General features: G+C 47.8%; 1 protein-coding gene across 1 annotated transcript in view; it reads right to left on the bottom strand.

Annotated features, from left to right (window-relative positions):
* Window positions 1–21,471, bottom strand: part of LOC141055827 (uncharacterized) — a 182,002-nt gene that overhangs the window by 45,887 nt on the left and 114,644 nt on the right. The gene's annotated exons all lie outside the window — the stretch shown is intronic.

Below are 21,471 nucleotides of genomic sequence, written 5' to 3'. Positions count from 1 at the left end.
TTTTCTGGATTTCTGCCATTCCCTGCTGGGGTGAGCTGAATTCCTTTACCTCTGTCTTCTGAAAATACCTGAGTGCTGATTTAGTTTTTGAAGCCTAGCTGCTTCAGGGTCTTTTTCCATATCAGCGTGTTGGCTTATGTTTTTGATAGGGTTTTGGCAGATTGCAGACAGCAACCTTCCTTTCCTGTTCTGTTTAGTTAGCTTGGGCCCCATCGTTTGCTCAGCCTATCTTTCTATCTGTGTGAGTGTTTTTTCATCTTGCTTCACCGTCATTATATGTTGGGGGCTGTCTTTTACTTTGGGGTCTGCTCTGGGGCAGTTTAGATTTCCTTTTCTGTCTTTAGGCTATTTAGCTCTCCGGCTGTGATCGAGGGGTCTAGGGCACCGTAGGAACCCCCCACGGCTACTGCTAGTTGTGTTGATAGGTTCAGGGGTCTGCAATCTGATAGTTGCCAACTTCTCTGGTTTTCTGGACGTAGCTTCTATTTTTGTGTCTGCCTCCTACGGTGACTCAATCATAACAGAATCACCCGCCATACCGCAGATCCTAGGGTACTCAATAGCAGGAAAGAATTGTAAAGAAAAAAAAAAAACAAGTGTGTATATTTTTTCCTCTATATCTCTGAGGCCGTAGGGGGAATTTTTTTTTCTCTCAATGGAGATAAAGCAATTGTCTGATCGTGTGGAGCAACTCGCTGTGGAAGTGCGGGGAATTTCCGCCTACCTTGCTCATTCACATGCTGCTGAACCAAAGATTCCTACACCTGATGTATTTTTTGGGGATCGGTATAAATTTTTGAATTTCAAAAATAATTGTAAATTATTTTTTGCCTTGAAGCCTAACTCGTCAGGGAGCTCCGCGCAGCAGGTTAAAATTGTCATCTCTTTGCTGCGTGGCGATCCCCAGGATTGGGCGTTTTCTTTGAAACCAGATGATCCTATTCTGACTAATGTGAACGCATTTTTTCAAGCCTTGGGGTTGTTGTATGATGAACCTAATGCCATTGATCAGGCTGAAAAGACCCTGCTGGCATTGAACCAGGGTCGAGATTCTGCAGAATTGTACTGTCAAAAATTCCGAAAATGTGCAGTACTTACTACCTGGAATGATAATGCCTTGGCTGCTCTCTTTCGGAAGGGGTTGTCAGAAGCCGTAAAAGATACTATGGTGGGATTTCCTGTTCCCTCTGGTCTTGACGATTCTATGTCATTAGCTGTTCAGGTTGATCGGCGTTTGCGCGAACGCAAAACTGCACGAGAGGTGTTGCCACCTGTTGAACAAATGTCTGAACCTATGCAATGTGATAGAGTTTTGTCCAGAGAGCAGCGTCAGGAGTTCAGAAGGCGTAATAAGTTGTGTTTTTTCTGTGGAGATGCCTCGCATATTATTTCTGTCTGTCCTAAACGAGAGAAACGCTTTGCACACACGTTTTCTGTTGGTGGTGTTCAACCTAAGTTTCCTCTGGCTATTACTCTGATCTGCTCCCTGTCCACATTTTCCGCCAAGGCTTTTGTGGATTCGGGAGCAGCCCTAAACCTAATGGACTTGGATTTTGCTAAACGTTGTGGATTTCCGATGACACCTCTGCAGACGCCTATCCCTTTGAGGGGGATTGATGCTACTCCTTTGGCTAAAAATAAACCTCTGTTTTGGACCCAGGTGGTAATGCGGGTCGCCCCAGACCATCAAGAAAATTGCAGATTTTTGGTGTTGCATAATCTGCATGATACTATTGTTCTGGGGTTTCCCTGGTTACAAATTCATAATCCAGTTTTGGATTGGAAATCTGTGTCTGTGGTGAGTTGGGGTTGTCGGTGTGCCTTTAGTGAGGCTCCGGTGTTTTCCACCTCTCCTCAGTCGCATGATGTTCCTGATTATTTGGCGGACTTTTATGATGTATTTAGTGAGAATGAGTCTGCGTCTCTGCCTCCTCATAGGAGTTATGACTGTGCAATTGAACTGAGCCCGGGGTGTAAATTTCCCAAGGGTCGGCTCTTTAATTTATCTGTACCCGAGCACGAGGCTATGCGATCCTATATTAAGGAGGCGTTGGAGAAGGGTCATATTAGACCATCCTCATCACCCTTAGGTGCCGGTTTTTGTTTTGTAGCCAAAAAGGATGGATCATTAAGACCTTGTATTGATTATCGTGCCCTCAACAAAATTACTGTTAAATATCAGTATCCGTTACCCCTGATTTCTGATCCATTCTCCAGAGTTAAAGGTGCTTGCTGGTTTACCAAGCTTGACCTCAGGGGGGCGTATAATCTTATTCGCATTAAGCATGGGGATGAATGGAAGACGGCGTTTAATACTCCGGAGGGACATTTTGAGTACCTGGTGATGCCTTTTGGGCTCACTAATGCCCCTTCTGTCTTCCAGTGCTTCATGAACGATATTTTCCGAGATTTTGTCGATAAATTTTTGATTATCTATCTGGATGATATTTTGATCTTCTCCAAGGATTGGGATTCTCATGTGGAACATATTCGGACTGTGTTCCGGATCTTGAGGGAGAATTCCCTGTATGTCAAAGGATCTAAATGCCTTTTTGGAGTACAGAGGATTTCTTTTTTGGGATTTATTTTGTCCCCGTCAACTATTGAAATGGACCCGGCCAAGGTACAGGCCATTTACGATTGGGTTCAGCCCACTTCTTTGAAGGCCCTCCAGAAGTTTTTGGGTTTTGCTAATTTTTATCGGAAATTTATAGCAAAATTTTCTAGTATTGCCAAGCCTTTGACTGATTTGACTAAGAAGGGTGCTGATGTGTTAAATTGGTCTCCGGAGGCTGTTTCTTCCTTTCAGGAGCTGAAGCGAAGATTCACCTCCGCCCCGGTTTTGCGGCAACCTGATGTCTCACTTCCGTTCCAGGTAGAGGTGGATGCTTCTGAGATTGGTGCAGGAGCTGTTTTGTCCCAAAAGGATCCTGCAACATCTAAAATGAATCCCTGTGCTTTCTTTTCCCGAAAGTTCTCTCCATCTGAACGTAACTATGATGTGGGGAATCGGGAACTGTTGGCCATGAAATGGGCATTTGAGGAGTGGAGACATTGGTTGGAGGGAGCTAAGCATCAAGTCGTGGTCCTCACTGACCACAAGAATTTGATTTACCTAGAGTCGGCTAAGCGCTTGAACCCTAGACAGGCTAGGTGGGCCTTGTTTTTTACACGTTTTGATTTTGTGGTTTCTTTTCTTCCTGGAACTAAGAATGTCAAGGCAGACGCCCTCTCTAGGAGCTTCTTTGCTGATTCTCCTGTGGTGACCAAGCCTGCTACCATCTTAGGCGAAGGGGTAGTTCTTTCTGCCATCTCGCCCGATTTGAGACGTGCTCTGGAAGAGTTCCAGGAGGACAAACCTGAGCGTTGTCCCAGTGGAAAGTTGTATGTTCCTGACCAGTGGAAGAAGAGAGTGATGTCTGAAGTACATTGCTCTGCTTTGGCTGGTCATCCAGGTATTTTTGGTACTAGAGATCTGGTGAGTCGGTCTTTTTGGTGGCCCTCCCTGTCTCGTGATGTCAGGAATTTTGTGCAGTCCTGTGGGACGTGCTCCCAGTTTAAATCGTGTTCTCGCTCTAGTGGGTTGTTGATGCCTTTGCCTGTCCCCAAGAGGCCATGGACCCATATTTCAATGGATTTAATCTCTGATATGCCTGTCTCTCAGAGGATGACTGTTATTTGGGTGATTTGTGATAGGTTCTCTAAGATGGTTCATCTTGTACCACTCCCTAAGTTGCAGTTGAAGGTAACATGGAATATGAGGTAGAGAAAGTACTGGATTCCCGTCTGGCTAGACGGAGACTCCAGTATTTGGTTAAGTGGAAGGGTTATGGTCAGGAGGATAATTCCTTGGTCTCTGCCTCTGATATTCATGCCAAAAGATTGGTGCGTGCCTTTCTTCGGGCTCACCCGGATCGCCCTGGTGGCATGGATGAGGGTTCGGTGACCCCTCCTCAAGGGGGAGGTACTGTTGTGAGTTCGTTTTCCCCTTCACTACTGAGGCCCGATGAACTCCCTCTTCTGGTGAAGAAAGGTAGCGAGCCTGATTATCAAACACCTGAGCTGATGATGACTGGCTGAGTGGAGTTACTGACTGGATATAAGGTCGCCGACACCCTTCTGCCCTGCGGGTGACTTCTCTGTGGGATCCTTGGAGTCCAGTCTGAATTCCTGCTCTTCTAAAGCTAAGTTTTCTGCTCGGCTTTTTGCATTTGTGCTTTGACTTTGTTTTGCTTTGTTTTTCTGGATTTTTGCCATTCCCTGCTGGGGTGAGCTGAATTCCTTTAGCTCTGTCTTCTGAAAATACCTGAGTGCTGATTTAGTTTTTGAAGCCTAGCTGCTTCAGGGTCTTTTTCCATATCAGCTTGTTGGCTTATGTTTTTGATAGGGTTTTGGCAGATTGCAGACAGCGACCTTCCTTTCCTGTTCTGTTTAGTTAGCTTGGGCCCCATCGTTTGCTCAGCCTATCTTTCTATCTGTGTGAGTGTTTTTTCATCTTGCTTCACCGTCATTATATGTTGGGGTCTGTCTTTTACTTTGGGGTCTGCTCTGGGGCAGTTTAGATTTCCTTTTCTGTCTTTAGGCTATTTACCTCTCCGGCTGTGATCGAGGGGTCTAGGGCACCGTAGGAACCCCCCACGGCTACTGCTAGTTCTGTTGATAGGTTCAGGGATCTGCAATCTGATAGTTGCCAACTTCTCTGGTTTTCTGGACGTAGCTTCTATTTTTGTGTCTGCCTCCTACGGTGACTCAATCATAGCAGGAGGGAGAGTGGGAGCAGAGCCATATATACAAGGGAGGGAGAATGGGAGGGGAGCCATGTATACAAGGGAGGGAGAGTGGGAGCAGAGCCATATATACAGGGGAGGGAGAGTGGTAGCGGAGCCATGTATACGAGGGAGAGTGGGAGCAGAGCCATATATACATGGGAGGGAGAGTGGTAGCGGAGCCATGTATACAAGGGAGAGTGGAAGCAGAGCCATATATACATGGGACGGAGAGTGGGAGGGGAGCCATGTATACAGGATGGGACAGGGGAGCCATATATACAGGGGAGGGAAAGTGGTAGCAGAGCCATGCATACAAGGGAGGGAGAGTGGGAGCGGAACCATGTATACAAGGGAGGGAGAGTGGGAGCAGAGCCATATATACATGGGAGGGAGAGTGGGAGGGGAGCCATGTATACAGGATGGGACAGGGGAGCCATATATACAGGGGAGGGAGAGTGGGAGCGGAGCCATGCATACAAGGGAGGGAGAGTGGGAGCGGAGCCATATATACAGGGGAGGGAGAGTGGTAGCGGAGCCATGTATACAAGGGAGGGAGAGTGGGAGCAGAGCCATATATACATGGGAGGGAGAGTGGGAGGGGAGCCATGTATACAGGATGGGACAGGGGAGCCATATATACAGGGGAGGGAGAGTGGGAGCGGAGCCATGCATACAAGGGAGGGAGAGTGGGAGCGGAACCATGTATACAAGGGAGGGAGAGTGGGAGCAGAGCCATATATACATGGGAGGGAGAGTGGGAGGGGAGCCATGTATACAGGATGGGAGAGTGGGAGCAGAGCCATGCATACAAGGGAGGGAGAGTGGGAGCGGAGCCATATATACAGGGGAGGGAGAGTGGTAGCGGAGCCATGTATACAAGGGAGGGAGAGTGGGAGCAGAGCCATATATACATGGGAGGGAGAGTGGGAGGGGAGCCATGTATACAGGATGGGACAGCGGAGCCATATATACAGGAGAGGGAGAGTGGGAGCAGAGCCATGCATACAAGGGAAGGAGAGTGGGAGCGGAACCATGTATACAAGGGAGGGAGAGTGGGAGCAGAGCCATATATACATGGGAGGGAGAGTGGGAGGGGAGCCATGTATACAGGATGGGAGAGTGGGAGCGGAGCCATGCATACAAGGGAGGGAGAGTGGGAGCGGAACATGTATACAAGGGAGGGAGAGTGGGAGCAGAGCCATATATACATGGGAGGGAGAGTGGGAGGGGAGCCATGTATACAGGATGGGACAGGGGAGCCATATATACAGGGGAGGGAGAGTGGGAGCGGAGCCATGCATACAAGGGAGGGAGAGTGGGAGCGGAACCATGTATACAAGGGAAGGAGAGTGGGAGCAGAGCCATATATACATGGGAGGGAGAGTGGGAGGGGAGCCATGTATACAGGATGGGAGAGTGGGAGCGGAGCCATGCATACAAGGAAGGGAGAGTGGGAGCGGAGCCATATATACAGGGGAGGGAGAGTGGTAGTGGAGCCATGTATACAAGGGAGGGAGAGTGGGAGCAGAGCCATATATACATGGGAGGGAGAGTGGGAGGGGAGCCATGTATACAGGATGGGACAGGGGAGCCATATATACAGGGGAGGGAGAGTGGGAGCGGAGCCATGCATACAAGGGAGGGAGAGTGGGAGCAGAGCCATATATACAGGGGAGGGAGAGTGGGAGCGGAGCCATATATACAGGGGAGGGAGAGTGGGAGCGGAGCCATATATACAAGGGAGGGAGAGGGAGCAGAGCCATATATACGTAGGAGGGAGAGTGGGAGCGGAGCCATATATACAAGGGAGGGAGAGTGGGAGCGGAGCCATATATACAGGGGAGGGAGAGTGGGAGCGGAGCCATATATACAGGGGAGGGAGAGTGGGAGCGGAGCCATATATACAAGGGAGGGAGAGTGGGAGCAGAGCCATATATACTGGGGCTTAAAAGGGAGGGGGACATTTGGATTTGGGAGTGCAGAATTTGCTGAATTTCTATTTGAGGGGCAAGGAGACATTTAATGTTTCCAGAGCCTTTGTGCTACCAGTGATGTTATAGCAGATGACGGCCCTTAGTGGTGACTTGCTTTTTATGTGGATTGAGTTTAAACTTTAATTGGAACATTTTACATAACATTTAGGATCACATTTACTTTATGCTGCGTTCTACGCTGAGCACTTACTTTGGGGTTTCATTCTAAGTTTGGGGTCACACTTGCGTGTGCAATGCGAGAAACTTGCGCATCAATACCCGCCACTGCCGCCGGCACTCGGGACTGGAGTGTGCGGCTGCATGTATTTCTATGCAGCAGCACACTCCAGTCCTGAGCACTGGCGGTAGTGCCGGGTATTAATGCGAGTTTCTTGCATTGCACACACAAGTGTGACCCCAAACTTAGAATGAAACCCCAAAGTAAGTGCTCAGCGTAGAGCGCAGCATAAAGTAAATGTGATCCTAAATGTTATGTAAAATGTTCCAATTAAAGTTTCAACTCAATCCACATAAAAAGCAAGTCACCACTAAGGGCCGTCATCTGCTAACATCACTGGTAGCACAAAGGCTCTGGAAACATTAAATGTCTCCTTGCCCCTCAAATAGAAATTCAGCAAATTCTGCACTCCCAAATCCAAATGTCCCCCTCCCTTTTGAGCCCCAGTGTGCTTAAACCACATTTAGCGCCCACATGTTTGGCACTTCTGTAGTGAAGAGATCCTGCCTAATTTACGGGTGCGCATTTCCAGAAGCATGAGCTGGGCATAACGCACTGGTCACTACAATGGCAGTTTGCAATTTTCACTCGGCAACATCCACTACTGCCTGTTTCTGGAAAACACTCATGGAGTCAAAATCATCACTACCCCTGTAGATAAATTCCCAAAGGGGTATAATTTCTAAAATGGGGTCACTTGCGGGGGGATTCTGCTTTTGTGCCACTTTGTATATGGAGTCCGAAAACTATACTAGGAAAATCTGCACTCTAGGAGGCTGATAACGTTCCGTCCCTCCCGAGTTTTGCTGTGTGGCTAAGCAGGACTGTACAGACACTTATGGGGTATTTATACATTCAGCAGAAATTGTGGGACAAATTTTAGTGCCATTTTTACGCATTTCCCAGCTTGAAAATGTAAAATTTGGGGCGAACACACAATCTTGGTGGAAAAAATGTAAATTACTTTTTCTTCATGCCCAATAGTATAACATTTTGTGACAGACCTGTGGTGTCAGTATGATCATGGCACTACTACATGAATTCATTGAAAGGTAATGTTAGGGCTGGTGGAACACACCAAATAATAAAGATGATGGTAAGATGCGTTCGCAGCCCGGGGTGGAGGTGGTAAACTACTGCTAGGTAATGGCGGACACTATATGGTGGTATACTAAATAAACACACACGGGTTAACGTCATCCAGTGTGTACAGAGACGGACTCTGTTGCCTCACAGAGCCGCACCACCACAGAACATGGATGCCGTAGCCTGTTAAAGCTCGGCAAAGTGAGCACTGGTGTACAGTCACAGGACTCTGTCGCAAGACACAGGGTCGGAGTCCCTCTAGACCACCAGCGCTCGGTGCCGCAGCTGCTGTGCCGGCAAGGGGTTAAGCAAAATATAAATGCACTAAGTGCGCACTGCACCGCTCTGGCGGACACCACTAACCACCCTGACTAGGGTAAGAAAGCGCACGAATTGCGCACAGCGCCACGCTGGCGGATGCAGCTACTTAATGCAGTCCTAAGGTGCTAGGAGCTGAACTGCACGTGTGGCGCTAAGTGAGGTGCTGTGGCTGGGAAGCACAGTGGCATAAGACAAGCCACTAGTAGGCACTGACTCAGAACCCTAAACCCTAAAAACATGCGTATCAAAGGGAAGGGGTTTCATAATGAGTCATTCAGCGGTTCACAAGCATCCATCATCACACACACAGTTATAGCAAGAGTCTATACTAGCGCATGGCCATGCGGCTCTTTTATAGTGGCATCCTTCCGGGACCTTCCCAGTAGTGGACCAATCTGAGTAGGAATGGGACCTGCGCATGTGACCTCTGACCTCCAATGAGAGGTCGTCACACGGGCATGCTCAGTAGGGGAAAAGCAGGACTTATTCCCAGAAGCATCTGCTTGCTGCTGACTCACGCACGATACAATAGCAGAGCCAGGAGAAGCAACCAGACGCCTAGCATTAGGCTGGGCAAGGTGCTGGGACCGACGTCTCTGCTGAGCAGCCTCCTCTCTGGCTGGAGAGGAATGGGAGACCGCAGAGGACATGGCTTGAAATTCTCCCTGTGCAGTGGGGGAAACTTGATGCTGATAGGGAAACCATGATTCTATGGGGTCCCTTCATACACCATACTTTCATATTCCTATAAAATTAGCTGACTGCAGAAGTCAACTCTCACCTTAATCTTGTTATTCTGTGCTCTCACCTCTATGACACTTATGATTCATGTAGCTGAAAGATATATCAGTAATTCCATGTACCACTAATGGGTACAGAGTCTTAGAACTACAGATAAAGGGGCTATGAACCCTTAGTAAGACAGGATAATGAGGGTAATATTAGAGTATTGTATAACAACCAACCTGTATTAACCTTTTTCTGGAAATGCCCGAATGTATCTAATAATTAACGGCCGAATACAATCTGATTGGTTAACGAATATGAATATGATTGGTTGAAACCATTTATGCTTACTGTTGAAAAATCAATTGTCCAATGAAATACGATGATGTAATGTAACCGCCTACTCAAATGAATATATAAGCTAATTAAATTAGGAGTTTGTGACATCCTACAGATACATACCCTGTCTCTGTGTGTGTTTGTTCACCACTACTCGAGTAGGCCTCAAACCAAAATCTGGCAACCCTCCAGCATATCGATCTCCCATTGAGAGATAAAGATCAAATCACAGACTCATCAACGCCTAACATTACCCCCCCTCCTAGGGCCCCCTCCATCCTGTGCCTCGCTATGCTCAAAGGCCGCAATGAGCAGGGGAGCACGAATATTCTCCACAGGTTCCCAGGTCCTATCCTCTGGGCCTTGACCCTTCCAGTCCACCAGATGATATTTTTTGCCCTGTACCACCTTACACCCCACGATGGCGTTCACCTCGTACTCGTCCGAGGACAAGCTAGATGTCCCAGTAGATGACCCTGAAAACCGGGACATGTGAACGGGCTTAAGGTGGGACACGTGGAAGGTGTCAGAGATACCCAGGTGTGGAGGAATAGCCAGACGGTAGACCACAGGGTTTACCTGCTCAAGGACCTTGAAGGGACCAATAAAGCGAGGCGCGAACTTAGTGGACTCAACCCGCAGCCTGATGTAACGAGCAGAGAGCCACACCAAGTCGCCGGGAGCAAAGGTGGGGGCGGGACGCCAGTGTGCATCAGCGGAGGTCTTCATTCTCTCCATGGAGGCCCGGATGGCATCCTCAGTGCGGCCCCACGTCACGTGCCTCCACCGCCCAGTCTGCCACCCTAGAGTCGGTGGACGACACAGGCATGGGCACAGGAACGCGCGGATGCTGGCCGTAATTAAGGAGAAATGGGGTCTGACCAGTGCAGTCAGCCACAGCGTTGCTCAAAGCGAACTCCGCCCACGGCAGCAAGGATGCCCAGTCATCATGCCTGGCCGAGACAAAATGTCGTAGATATGTGATCAGGGTCTGGTTGGCTCTCTCTATCAACCCGTTAGTCTCGGGGTGATAGGCCGAGGAGAGGTTCAGTTCAATACTGAGCAGGTGACATAGCTCTCTCCAAAACTGAGACGCGAACTAGGGGCCCCGGTCGCTGACAATCTTGTCCGGCATGCCGTGTAGGCATAAGACATGCTTAATGAACAACGCTGCCAGGCCCGTGCAGAAGGTAACCGAGAGAGTGGTACCAGATGCACCATCTTGGAGAAATGGTCGATTACAACCCAAATGACGGTGCTGCCACTGGACTTGGCCAGTCCCACCTCAAAGTCCATACCGACCATCTCCCAGGGCCTATCCGCTACCGGCAGGTGGTAGAGCAGCCCAGCGGGCCGCTGCCGAGGGGACCGATTCTGGGCGCTAGAGACGCACGCCTGAATATAGTCCATAACGTCACGGGCCATATGCGGCCACCAGTACGTCCTCGCCAGAAGCTCAGAGGTCCGTTTTGTCCCAAAATGTCCACCCACCCTGGACGAATGAGCCTAAGAGAGGACCTCTGGTTGCAGACGGGCAGGGATAAAAGTCTTGCCCAGAGGTACAGTCTCAAGGGCGACCGGAGCCACGGTCCTCAGACTCTCAGATGGGACCATCAGCCGAGGCTCCTCCTCCTCCGATGACACCACAGAGCGGGAGAGAGCATCGGCCCGGACGTTCTTCTCACCGGAGAGAAAATGCAGGGTGAAGTGGAATCGGGAGAAAAACAAGGACCATCTGGCCTGGCGAGAATTTAGCCGCTGGGCTGTTTGTAGATTAACCAAGTTCTTGTGGTCTGTGAACACCTGGAAAGGGTGGCGAGCCCCCTCCAGGAGGTGTCTCTACTCTGAAAAGACCAACTTCATTGTTAGCAACTCCCTGTCCTCGATGGAATAATTCCTCTCCGCCGGTGTGAAGGTCTTGGAGAAGAAGCATGGGTGCTTCCGACCTTACGAGTCCTTCCGGAACAGGACCGCTCCAGCACCGACGGAAGAGGCATCCACCTCCAGAATGAAGGGTTTATCTACATCGGGAAGATGTAGAATGGGAGCGCTAGCAAAATGGGATTTAATAGAGGAAAAGGCCTTGGAGACAGGTTCTGACCACAACTTGGGGTTTGCACCTTTCTTGGTGAGGGCTACCAAGGGGACTACCAAAGTCGAGAAGTGGGGAATGAATTGGCGATAGTAATTTATGAACCCCATAAAGCACTGCACCTCCTTGAGAGAAATGGGTTCTTGCCAATCCATCACCGCCTGTAGCTTGGCAGGATCCATGGCCAATCCCTGGGCGGAGATGATATAGCCCAGGAAAGGCAAGGACTCCTGCTCAAACACACACTTCTCCATCTTGGCATAGAGGGAGTTTGCCCGCAGTAGGTCGAAAACTTTGCAAACATCTCTCCGGTGGGAGTCAATATCTGGAGAGTAGATGAGAAGATCATCCAGATAGACTACTACCGAAGTGGTAAGCATATCCCGGAAAAATTAATTCACAAAGTCTTGGAAGACGGCTAGGGCATTGCAGAGCCCGAAGGGCATCATCAGGTATTCATAGTGCCCGTCCCTGGTGTTAAATGCCGTCTTCCATTAGTCCCCATCACGGATGCGAATCAGGTTGTAAGCCCACCGCAGATCAAGTTTGGTAAACATTCTCGTTCCCCGTAGCCTATCAAACAGCTCCGATATCAGGGGCAGGGGATACTTATTCTTAGCGGTGATTGCGTTAAGACCCCTGTAATCGATGCAGGGACGTATTTCCCCACTCTTCTTTTGGACAAAGTAGAATCCCGCCCCCGCTGGTGACACTGACTTCCTATTGAATCCTCTTGCCAGATTCTCCCTGATGTATTGAGACATGGCCTCTGTGTCCGGGAAAGATAGGGGATATACTCGCCCCCGGGGAGGCTCAGCACCAGGCAAGAGTTCAATAGGACAGTCATAGGGGTGATGCGGTGGAAGGGTCTCCGCCGCCTTTTTGGAGAACACATCCGCATACTGTCGATAGTGTTTGGGGAGCGAGGAAAGGTCTGCGGGGACCTTGGTGGAGGCAACCTGGACGCACTCCCTCAGACACCTTCCCTCACATGACTTACGCCAACCAAGAATTCTCCCGGAGGATCATTCTATATGGGGAGAGTGATACCGCAACCAGGGGACCCCTAGAAGGACCTGGTCGATACCATTGGGCATGATAAGAAGGGATATCGTCTCCTGATGAGATGGAGACACCAAGAGTAACTGTGGAGCGGTTTGGTGGGTAATCTGTGAGGGCAGAGTTGCGCCGTTCACTACTCTGAAGGTGACTGGCTTGGACATCATAACCAGTGGTATTGCGTGCCGTTGAGCGAAGGCAGATGACATAAAATTGCCCTCCGCTCCGGAATCCACGCAAACCTCCACCGCCAGAGTGGAAGAACCAAACCCGTGTCCCCTTAAAGGACAACTTGGAGGAAAACGCCACGGATTCTAGTGAGCCGCCTCCTAAGGCCACTAGGCTCGAGCTTTATCCCAGCCGCTGTGGGCACCGGTTGGCAAGGTGACCGGAGTGCCGGCAACCATGACAGATCACAGACGCTCGAGCGGACCTGGGCCTGGATCTCTCACGGGAAGCCCTTTGACGCTCGGATGCCCAATCGGGAGGTTCCAGAGGTTTAGCAAAACTGGGTGTCAACCTAAACCTCTGCCTACACTGGCACCGCTCCAACCTTCGCTCAGCAAAGCGAAGGTCTATACGGGTGGAGATGGTGATAAGCTCCTCCAGTGTAGCGGGAATCTCCCTGGTGGCCAGAGCATCCTTCACATGGTCAGCCAAACCTCTCCAGAATGAGGACCTTATCTGGCCACTCTAACTCCGAGGCCAGCGTCCGGAACTGGATGGCAAAGTGGCTGACCATGGACGAGCCCTGTGACAATGCCAGCAGCTGGAGCGCGGTATCATGGGTGACTCGCAGTCCCAGGAAGACCTGCTTCAGAGTGCCCAAGAACTGCGAGGCACTCTGCACCACATGATCACCACGCCCCCACTGCGGTGTGGCCCACTCCAAAGGCCTGCCCGACAAGAGGGAAATAATAAATCCCACCTTAGCCCACTCGGAGGGGAATCGTGCTGCCAGCAGCTCCAGCTGCATAGAGCACTGGCTCACGAAACCCCTACAAGAAGCACTATTGCCCGAGAACTTCTCGGGCAGCGGGAGTCGGGACAAAGTCGGGGCAGGGATGGCAGTGGTCACACGGGAGACAGCCTCCCTGGCTGCCTGAACAGCGAGCGCAGTAACATCCGCAGCTGAGGCTGAACGCTCGAGAGCCACCAACCTGCCCTGCAGCTGCCGGATGTACTGCAGCAGTCGCTGTTTGTCCGCCATTACTAGCCAGACCCTGGTGCTAGTATGTTAGGGCTGACGGAACTGAACTTAGGAGGCAGCCTGTATACCTTGTTATGATGCCCAATATGTGCTAGTAGGTCCCCTGAAGAGTCAACAAGTGACGAAACGCGTTGGGATGCACAGGGATTTTGTATGGCTATTATTGTGAGGGTTAGATGTGGACTGCCCTTGTTAGGGTGGGAGTCATTGGTGTCAGAATTACTAGCTCCTTTAGGGCTTGAATAGGGCGAATGCCTTTTTTTACTGACCTGACATGACTCTGATGGGACATGTGACTTTGGACATCCTCCATCTGCATGTGGTGAGATCTTTCCTTTTCTCATAATGTTCATGGATTCTTTATTTTGATGTCTTCTCTATATGCAAGAATAGGCATATTCCTTGATAACCTGAACAGGGTAGAGGTTTTTCTTGTTTATTCCTCTGAAACCGTTCATTGTTTGAATTTAGTCTTTATTCACATTGATTTAGACCAAGTATTTTTTTAGTCCAATCCTTTCAAATTTTTGGACTTGGAATAGTCACATGTATATACTGTGGGTGATCTGTTGTTGAGATTTATATAGACACTCTCTGTTATAGTCTGTGGCACTTGATTCAGTGTGTTTTTATTTGCACTATAGTCTTTGGTAGCTTTTATTATATTCATGAAAGGCTATGTTTTATGATTTTTCTCTATTGCTGATTTGCTAGGGCTGGCGGAACGCACCAAATAATAAAGATGATGGTAAGATGCGTTTGCAGCCCGGAGTCCACCGTGCAGAGATGGTAAACTGCTGCTAGGTAATGGCGGACACTATATGGTGGTATACTAAATAAACACACGCGAGCTAACATCACCCGGTGTGTACAGAGACGGACTCTGTTGCCTCACAGAGCCGCACCACCACAGAACATGGATGCCGTAGCCTGTTAAAGCTCATGGAGCTCGGCAAAGTGAGCACTGGTGTACAGTCTCAGAACTCTGCCCCAAGACACAGGGTCGGAGTCCCTCTAGACCACCAGCGCTCGGCGCCACAGCTGCGGTGCCAGCAAGGGGTCAAGCAAAATATAAATGCACTAAATGTGCACTGTACCGCTCTGGCAGACGCCACTAACCACCCTGACTAGGGTAAGAAAGCGCATGACTTGCGCACAGCGCCGCGCTGGCGGATGCAGCTACTTAATGCAGTCCTAAGGTGCTAGGAGCTGAACTGCACGTGTGGCGCTAAGTGAGGTGCTGTGACTGGGAAGCACAGTGGCATTGGACAAGCCACTAGTAGGTGCTGACTCAGAACCCTAAAAACTTGCGTATCAAAGGGAAGGGGTTTCATAATGAGTCATTCAGTGGTTCACAAGCATCCATCATCACACACACAGTTATAGCAAAAGAGTCTATACTAGCGCATGGCCGAGAGGCCATGCGGCTCTTTTATAGTGGCGTCCTTCCGGGACCTTCCCAGTAGTGGACCAATCCGAGCAGGAATGGGACCTGCGCATGTGACATCCGAGCTCCAATGAGGTCGTCCCACGGGCATGCTCAGCAGGGGAAAAGCAGGACTTAGTCCCAGGAGTGTCTGCTTGCTGCTGACCCACGCATGATACAATAGCAGAGCCAGGAGAAGCAACCAGATGCCTAGCATTAGGCTGGGCAAGGCACTGGGACCGACGTCTCTGCTGAGCAGCCTCCTCTCCGGCTGGAGAGGAATGGGAGACCGCAGAGGACATGGTTTGAGATTCCTCCTGTGCAGTGGGGGAAATGTGACACCTAACAGGTTTATCCTGTAAAATGGGGTCACTTATGGGGGCTTCTGGTGTTCTGGCACCTCAGGAGTTCTGCCAATATGACATGGCACCCTCAAACCAGTGCAGCAAAATACTGCACTGTAATATAGTGCTTTGCACTGTACAGCTAAAGTAGTTTTTGACCACATATTGGGTATGGGTGAACTCAGAAGAAATTGTACAGCAAATTTTGGGGTCCATTATATTTTCACGGCTCAACATTATAAACGTCTGTGAAGCAGTTGGGGTTTCAAGGTGCTCATCACACATCTAGATAAGATCCCTGAAGTGTCTAGTTTCTAAAATGTTGTCACTTTTGGGGGTTTCCACTGTTTAGACACATCAGGACGAGATCTGAATCTGAGCATGTGTGGGCTCTGGCGGCCATTTTCCTGGAGTCCACCGCATCACAGCAATGGAGATTCCTGGGCCTCCGGACTTTGGGGAAATGCCGGAGGAGCCCCATCGCTGGAAAAAGAGCCACCGCAGCCGCCCCACAGCACAGCGCCCCCACACTGCACAAAGAGGAGCCGCCGCCAACCCCCAGCACAGAGCCGCCACACTGCTGAAGGAGGAGCCACAGCACCGCTGCCACCAATGAGGTAAAAGGGGATGATAACTCCACTTACACCCTTCCTTCGTCACCGGGACCACTCCCCCACCATGTGCACCCGGCGTACAAGACGACCCCCGACTTTTAAGAAGATTTTCAGGGGTTAAAAGGTCGTCTTATACGCAGGAAAATATGGTAATTCCTGTGAAGAGCCTAAGGGTTAATAAACTTTTTGAATATGGTTTTGAGCACCTTGAGAGGTGCAGTTTTTACAATGGTGTCATTTTTTGGCATTTTCTGTCATATAGGCCCTTCAAAGTCACTTCAAATGTGAGGTGGTCCTTAAAAAAATGGTTTTGTAAATTGTGTTGTAAAAATGAGAAATCGCTGGTCGACTTTTAAGCTTTATAACGTCCTAAACAAAAACCATTATGGTTCAAAAATAGTGCTGATGTAAAGTAGACTTGTGGGAAATGTTATTTATTAACTATTTTGTGTGACATCTCTCTGATTTAAGGGCAGAAAAATTAAAAGTATGAAAATTGCTAAATTTTCCAAATTTTGACAAATTTCCTATTTTTTTCACAAATAAACATACGTCATATAAAATAAACTTTACCACTATCATGAAGTACAATATGTCACGAAAAAACAGTTTCATAATCAGTGGAATCCATTGAAGCGTTCCAGAGTTATGACCTCATAAAATGACAGTGGCCATAATTGAAAAAATTGGCTTGGTCAGGAAGGTGAAAACAGGCTTTGGGTTGAAGGGGTTAAAGAAGGAGGGTAGCACATATACCTGCTGGCATTAGCCCTTGCTCAGTGAATCGAATAGGTCATTCCAGACATTGTAACGAAGGAGAAAGAATTTTGATCAAGAAGTTGACTGGAGAGGAGAAAACATATAAAGTGCAGAAAATATTTGGCTTCTCAACCAAAACCATTTCCAATGCTTTAAACTGGCAAACAAAACTCGAAACACTGTGGTAGGAAAATAAATACCTCAATCCATATGGATCACAGAATCACCAGAATATCAAAGAAGTATCCAATGATCAGCTCTAGTGAGAACCAAGATCTTTAGTTACCTGTGAATCCTGCAACCATCAGAAGACTCCTTCATGAAGCCAAACTATTTTCACAAACTGTTGTAAAGTACCATTGTTCAAAAGGTTACAGTTTGCCAAGGAACAAATTGCCTGATCTAAAGAGAAATGGAGCAACATTCTATGGACAGATGAGAGCAAGATTGTTCTTACTGAGCCTAAAGCCATAGTTTGTGAGACGACCCATAAACACTGAATTCAGGCTACAATACACTGTGAAGACTGTAAAAAATGGAGGTACACACAGAATGGTTTGAGAATGTTTCTCATACTATGGACTTGGAACCATTTATCGCACACCAGGCACCATGGACAAGTTTGAATATATCAAAATACTGGAAGAGGTCATGTTGCCTTATGATGAAGACATGCCCTTGAAATGAATGTTTCAGCATAACAACCCCAAACACACCAGAAAGCAGGTAAAATCCTGATTTCAGACCAAGATTGATGTTATGAAGTGCCCAGCACAATCCCCAGACCTCAATCTGATTGAGAATTTGTGGAGTGACTTAAAAGATGCTCTTTTTGATACAAGACCTTAAACATCATGGACTTCAAGGTCTAGCTTGTCTGTAAGCTGCTAAGTCTGTTGTCAGTTCTACTGCTTGCCCTAACCTGTAACTGCTACCCTGGGGACTGATTACCCAGGCCTGAACCATGAACCTGTGTTTTTTCTTGTCTGATTCTGTGTCCCTGGGTCTGTATGCTCAAACCTGAACCTGTAGCTGTGTCTGAGTTAGGATCTGACTCTTGTTCTGTTTGTATCCAATCTGTATTTTTCCCTGTATCTGCTGTGTCAGTATATGTACCTGTCTCTATCCTTCAGTGTCTGAATCAGTCCATACCTTATACCTACTGTAGCAACTTCCTTTCCTAATCCACTGTGTCTGACTCTGTACCTTTCCTTAAATCACCTGGGTCTGAACCAGTACCTATCGCTAACCTGCATTGTCTGACCCTGTTCCTATCTCTTAAAACCTGCCCATGCCAGAACCAGTACCTATCTCTATTCTGTTGTCGCTGTGCAACATTAGTGATCTTAGTGATCTACCAGAATCCATCCTTTCCTCAACCCTCAATCTACTAAAATGCTTGTGCATGCCCTCATCATCTCCTGCCTCGACTACTGCAACATCCTTTTCTGTGGTCTCCCTGCTAACACCCTCGCACCTCTCCAGTCCATCCTTAACTCTGCCGCCCGACTAATTCATCTCTCTCCTCACTACTCCTCCGCTTCTCCCCTCTGCATATCTCTTCACTGGCTCCCATTCCCTCAGCGTATCCAGTTCAAATTACTAATACTGACCTACAAGGCCATCTATAACCTGTCTCCCCCATATGTCTCTGAACTAATCTCCCGATACCTTCCCTCACGTCATCTCCGGTCCTCCCAAGACCTCCTTCTCTCCTCCACACATTCGCTCCTCACCCAACCGCCTCCAAGACTTCTCCCGAATAGCCCCTATTCTCTGGAATTCTTTGCCCCAACATGTCCGACTGTCAACCACATTTGGGTTCTTCAGACGGTATTGTTCTGAGTTTAGACTGTGGTCTACTGAGGTGTGTTGGGATGACTCTGCCTTGAGATGCCAGTTCAGGAGAGGACTTTCTGATCATCTCAAGGACGCATTGGCCCTCCATCCACCACCCAGTTCCCTGGAGGAGGCCATGACCCACGCCATTCATATGGACCAGAGGTTACGGGAGAGGAATTATCCAGTGTGAGATTCCTGTATTGCCTGCCAAGTCTGAGGTGATGCCATTCGCGGAGATTATGGAGGTTAGTGCCACCAACTTCAAGGAGAAAGAGAGGAAGAGACGACGTGATGGGAAATTATGTTTTTATTGTGGAGATCCGGGACATTGGAAGGACTGCCCTTGAAGGACTTAATGAACAAGAGGTTCATCGAGTGACAAGCTGCCGCGTCTGGGTGACTGTCGAGGAGGCTCATTATTCTGTATGCAATATATGGAACTCATTATACTGTAAGGAGCACTATGTGGTACCCATAATACTGCATGTAGCATTATATGAGGCTCATTATTCTGTATGGATCATTATATGGGGCTCATGCACTGCACAGTACCACTTTATATTTATTTATTTTACTCATTTACATAGCACCATTAATTCACAGTGCTTTACAGACCTTACTGGCACTGTCTGCATTGGGGCTCACAATCTAGAATCCCTATCAGTATGTCTTTGGAATGTGGGAGGAAACCAGAGAACCCGGAGGAAACCCACACAAACATGGGGAGAACATACAAACTTCTTGCAGATGTTGTCCTTGGTGGGATTTGAACCCAGGACTCCAGCGCTGCAAGGTTGCAGTGCTAACCACTGAGCCACCATGCTGCCCTGTCTTGTTGTCGAAGAGGCGACATTGGACTTTGAGAGGGTCAATATTGGTTTAGTATTTTCAATATTACTACTATGACCAAACAAAAATATTGGAAAAGCTTTTTAGATGGATTATCCCAAATAATTCCCTCTGCATAGGGGATAACTTTCCAATTGCTGAAGATCAAACTGCTGGAATTCCTATGATTCTGAAAATCGAAGCTCTTTGGAACACCATGTAAATGCAGCTGTAGGCAATCATACGCACTGTGGCGGCATTCACATGTGGCTCTTCAAATATCTGCTTTTAGGAGAGTGAGGGGCACGAAAAAGTAAAGCAAAATTCACTGATCGGAGTGTTATAGTTTGTTGGCTGGTGGGGTTTGTGTGCAGGGCTGCATTTTTGCCCCAATCCGGCCCTAAAAGCCATCCCACCACAACATAGTGTACTCAGGCAGAAGAGTCCTATTTCTAATATTAAAACCTCACCTAGTATCAGCCAATATCAATCAGTCAACTTTGATCAGCATGAATTAGGGATGGAGATCCTGATTCCAATGATGTATCACTTGCTGTTCTGCGTTCTGCAGTTTGACTAAAAACTTTTTTACCTGCTGTAGATCTGCAAGTTCTCCGAATGCTGAGCTCTGTATAAACCCATCCATAACAATGACTAGCAGCTTTCTATCTATGCACAATCAGTAATAGGGGCAGGGTTATGCAAATCTTATGAACATGAATATGGAGAACTATGTGGCAGCAGGTTTACTAGTTCTATCGTGATAATCCCTGGGTTAAGACAGAGATTTTATCAAAACTACAGCAAGCAGCCTAGTAAGTGACACATTGCTGGAATCAGAGACACTATATATTACCCTACTCACAAATTAGGTGGCAAAATCCTAGCGCCAGATTCTCTTTAAATCCAGAAAATCCTGATAAAGGTGTCATAAGTGTTGCTTTCTCTTCACCAAAATATACAAAGCAATCTCAACCCTGTTTTTTTCTACACCCATAGTCCACATTCTAATAAAAGTTCACCGGTAGCCTCACTAAAAATTAATTACATGGATATCAGACATATACAATCCCTCCAACTTTTGTTTTTGAATCACGATTATTCCCCATAAAATGGGATTGTTTGCAAAAACAGAGAGTGTCTCAAGAATTCCCACCAGCTCTGCCTCAACTGCAAAGGATATGGAGGCAAAATCAACACATCTAAACACAAGAGAAAGAGAGCCCGAAGAATATGTATTTTAAAAGCAAGCATTTAACAAAACCACACATTTTGAAATGTAATTATTTGTAATATAAAATACTTAAATAATTTAATTACCTATCTCCAATCGGGGGAGGGGGGTGCCCTTTTTAGTTAATAAAACAGGTGCATTTTCTAAATATAATTCAATATCGAAATCTTTCGAAAGTGACCCTAATGTCCCCAAAAGAGTTCAACTTCCTAGCAAAGTTAGGCCCGAATTTCAAGGTTGTGAGGTCCCAGTTTGCAGAGCAGGAACCCAAGCGAGATCTTGCTCTTTCCTCAGATCCAGAGCTGCCACTTAAGCCATTACCGAATGGCAACATCTTTACAGTAGTTCCAATTGGAAACAGTTTATGAAAGATGCAGCAGCTTTTGATACATAGATCTCACTTTTTCACGTCAAGAGTGGTCGCGGAGGGTTGTGGGATCTCACAACAAGGAATTTTTGGCCTCACTTTGCTGCAAAATTGATCAATTTTGGGGGACTTTCTGAAATGTTTTAATACTTGATTCTGTTTAGAAAAGTCATTAATTTGTAGCAGCCCATTGATATATTTAATATAAAGGGCAGCCCTAGATTGGTGATAGGGGAAATAAGTC

Source organism: Dendrobates tinctorius, unplaced genomic scaffold, assembly GCF_039654945.1.
Source record: "Dendrobates tinctorius isolate UK_male_01 unplaced genomic scaffold, ASM3965494v1 ptg000192l, whole genome shotgun sequence".
Lineage (NCBI taxonomy): Eukaryota > Metazoa > Chordata > Amphibia > Anura > Dendrobatidae > Dendrobates > Dendrobates tinctorius.
This window is presented reverse-complemented; position numbering and strand designations above follow the sequence as displayed.